This window comes from Bidens hawaiensis, unplaced genomic scaffold (genome assembly GCF_021521415.1).
Source record: "Bidens hawaiensis isolate Kalapana, Puna unplaced genomic scaffold, B.hawaiensis_p1.1 tig00053383_1, whole genome shotgun sequence".
NCBI lineage: Eukaryota > Viridiplantae > Streptophyta > Magnoliopsida > Asterales > Asteraceae > Bidens > Bidens hawaiensis.
The window spans coordinates 22757-27096 of NW_027499627.1; positions in this window are offsets into that span (position 1 = coordinate 22757).

Sequence of the window (4340 nt, forward strand, 5' to 3'; positions counted from 1 at the left end):
CTATTTTTTGGGCCTATCCGTCTCTCGGGATCCCAGTAGCATTTTTCTATCTCACTCAGCATTGTAAAAGTCGGATTCCAAGGCCTTGTAATCGACGATTCCAAGGTCCTCAGACATCAACCTTGCCGCCTTTTCCCAACTCGGCCAATATTACTCACCAAGGTCCAACTCGGTCAAAAGTCGGAATACTCGGGATTACACGGCCTCCAAGGTCAACTCGACCATAATTTTTTTTTATTTTTTTATTTTTATTTTTTAGTAAAAAATTAAAAATAACAACAAAACATGAATTTTTTTAATTTTTTTTCAAATCAATTGCGCTTATTTTGACGTGAATTATGCTTATCTTAACATATATGTAATATCCAATAATTATTTTATGTTATATTTATCATGTCCAAGTACTCCGAGTACTCCCTACAAGGGGGTCGGCCGCCTAGGGACCGCCTAGCGAGTTTTACAACATTGATCTTAGTACATATACGCCATGGATATACTTACACGTGCAAATATGGCTGAGTGTAATCCAACTCACACACCCGTTGACACCACTGGTAAGTTGAGTGCCAATGTCGGACATCACTTGATGATCCGACCATGTATCGTCGGCTAGCAGTCCCACTTCAATATTTAACCTTCACGCGACCTAATATCTCATATGTTGTGAAACAAGTCTGCATGCACCGTGTTCTGATCACCTACATGCCCTCAGTCGGATCCTACGATACGAGAAGGATACAATATCTAAAGGCCTGTATATGCGTCGTAGTCAAATTTCTACCTTAATATCTTACATAGACGCTGATTTGGCGAGATGTCCAAACACCCGCCGGTTCACTTTGGGCTATTGTGTCTACCTCGATGACAATCTAAATTCGTGGTCCTTGTAAAGGCAGTCAACTATTTCTTTGAAATCTATTGGATCCGTAATCTTATACTTGAACTAGGGAGTCCCCTCGCTCGTGCGTCAATGTTATATTGTAGCAATGTTAGTGCCATTTATCTCTCTAGCAACCCGGTTCAACATCAATGATCCGAATACATATAGATTGACATCCATTTTGTATGAGAAAAGGTTCAACAGTGTCATATTCATGTATTGCATGTTCCCTCACGTTATCAATTTGCTGACATCTTCGCCAATGGATTACCGCGAGTTCTGTTTGATGATTTTCGAGCCAGTCTAAGCATGCGTGATCCAGCAGCTTGGACTGAAAGGTATATTAGAATATATATTTGTTTAAAACAGACAGATAGTTAATTGGCATATTGATCTTCTGTATCAATGCCTATTTTATATCTTGTACTGTGTATATACGATGGTCTATTATCAATGACAATATTTGAACGATTATTTTACCAAATATCCTAATTATTTCGATTCAAGTCACGATTTACCATATTCTTATGAAGTTTGAGTCATTGTTCAAATCGTTTTTGGACAACATTTTATACTGGGAACAATTCGAACGAAATTTCATAGAAAAACCATTAGTGGCAAAATTTCAAAAGAGTACACCATATAACCATGGCCACACCCGTGAGTTTACAAAAATTGAAAAGTATGGAGCTCAATCCCTCCATCTCATATGGAGGGTTTCATTCATTTTCAATGTTTTCAGACCCGGCCCGGACGTCGACCCGGATGCTTTACCAGGTCAATGGTCGGACCGACCCGGAAGGGCGGACCGGTGTTGACCCGGATGACGTCATAAATTATATATATATATATATATATATCCACATTTCATGAAACTTCATAATCTAAAAATCCAAAACATACATCACATTATTAGTCTCAAACCACTGATATGTAAAAATCTTTTTGAAATAGAAATGTTTAATCAAGTTTTTGTGTCAAAAATAAAACTTAGAAGACAAGAAAATAAAGCAACTACAAATTAATACAAGTATAGGGCTAATTTTAATAAAACAATAACTCCAAGGTGAATTGTGTAACTTAGTAAGAAAATGGGTTATTTAGGGTCTAATATGTGTAGTCTGTAAACTTGTTTGAAAATGTCACGGCTGCCTCCCCTATTATCTAACAAAACTTTCAATATTTATTTTATTTAGGTTTTGACATAATGATCAGGTACATTACACATAGATCCATCATGTTCATCACACATCATCTTCATCACACATCGTTTCCAGATCTTCATCAAAGATCATCTTCACCACAATTATTTTGGTAAGTCTGATATTGTACGAATCGCCGGAAAGTTACCACTTTAGGGACGATTATGGGTGGCTTGGAGTGGCGAATTGAGCGGCAAAGAAGAACGGTTTGTGTGTTTGGTATATGGAGATCTGATTATTAAAAAATAGGAAAAAACAAAACTATCGGGCCACCCGCCAGGTCACCGGGTCCGGTCCAAACGGCGCCCGCGAAACCCGGCCGGTCCATTAGAAAATGGGTTATATAGTACGACCCGGACAAGTATTAGCACCGGGTCCCGGTCGAACCGGTCCGACTAGCCAGGCCGGGTTTCAAAACATTGTTAATTTTTAAAGTTACACCCCTATGACATTTTATATCATTTGTATAAAACAGGATCAAATACATTTTATTCTTAACATGAAAACAGTGAGAACCAATTTGTTGTTATTATTAGGTTTATTTTTATAGGTGTTTGTTGTTATTTTTTGTTCGTATTTGCTAGTTTTCGATTATGAGACGTTATAAATATTTGCTGATTTATATTTTGTTTTTATTATTAGATTTTTTTCTTTTGCTGTTATAAGCATTTGTTGGTATTTGCTGTTATTATTTTGTTCGTGATTTTTTTGTTGTATTTTTTAGGTTTTTTCTTTGTTATTATAAATCATTGGTTATGTAGATTGGTATTGTAGTTGGTATTGTTTCTTACGTTCTCATTTTTTTATAAATTATTATTATTTCCTACGTTCTCATGTTAAGATTAAAATGCACATGAACTTTCCCCTCATTTGTATTATACCATAAATTTGTCAAAATGAAAATATGGAGTTCAATCATCCATCCCATATAGTGGTCATGTTAAGCTGTCATGTTGTAGAAATGAGGAAACTTGGATCTAGTAATCTCATATTGCATATCCAATCATCTTGAACTAACACGTCACTGCTGATTTGGCACACCATTAGATCAGTCCTCCATCTCATATAGAGGAACACCTAAACTCATTAATACTGTTGTCAGACACCTACAACCCACTTTATTTTGAAAATGCCTACTAGTTTGAAAAGAGTATCTATAATTAGTAACAACAACTACAGTGAAACAATTCTAGCATATGAGAAACCTTTGTCAACTATTATTTTTCAGCATTTTTATTCCTTCGCATAGTTCTTCTTGCCTCATTTAGACTGTGTTCTCTTTTTAGAATCTAAGGGAAGTAAAAAACTTCAATCAATTTGTATTTCAATTCATAAGGGTGGTGGGAATCATTCCACTCCCATCTTTCATCCCACACCACTTTTTCACATTTTCTCTCATTCACTTCAGCCACATCATTATATTCCATAACCATCCCAATCAATCTCTAAGCCCTTGAAATCATCCTATAACCATCCTAATTTATCTTTCAACCAATTAATTTGTATTTAATAAAATTATATTATTATTTTTAAATTAAAATACATTAGTATTAATAAAAACAACCATTCACAAATAAAAGAAATACGAATTAAAAAAATAAATAAATAAAAGTTGAATGCCCACCCCAAACTTCGGCACATTAATTTTTATTCTTCTAAAGCCGCCTCTCTTAAGTTTGGATCCAATTCGTCGAATTTTGTGTTACAAACGAAATCCAAATCCACTTTTCTTTGTTGGGTTGCCAGCGATCATTGATGTTATTCCATCGTGAGTTGATGGGCTCGGTTTCTCATGATCTAACTTTCGTCAAGCTTGACTAACATTTCCTTGTGATAAACCATGAAATTGGTGATCACTTCTAACAAATCTGGATCGCTTGAATACGTGGCTCGTTTACCCTTGCGGGTCGGTCTTTCGGACTCGCCAAGGAAAGTGTCATCTTGAGTTGGTTGCATGTCATAGGAAAATGGGTCTTCTTCCTGGGGTGATAAGTCGATTTTTGGATATTCGCATCGAAATATGTTTTGTATGTGTTGGAAGCCGACGTTTTCATTCGTTTAGATGAACCTCCCGGTATCAGCGTGTCCTAACCCACCGGCGGAACGAGACTCCATTTCATATAAGGCCTCAACTTTCCCAAGCCTTGATATGAGTAAAACCTTTTTTTCATCCTTTCAACTTCCTATATTTGGTAGTGAAACCCTTAAAACATCCTTGTCGTCTTGACCATACGCTCGACCGGCCCCCCACCGTTGGT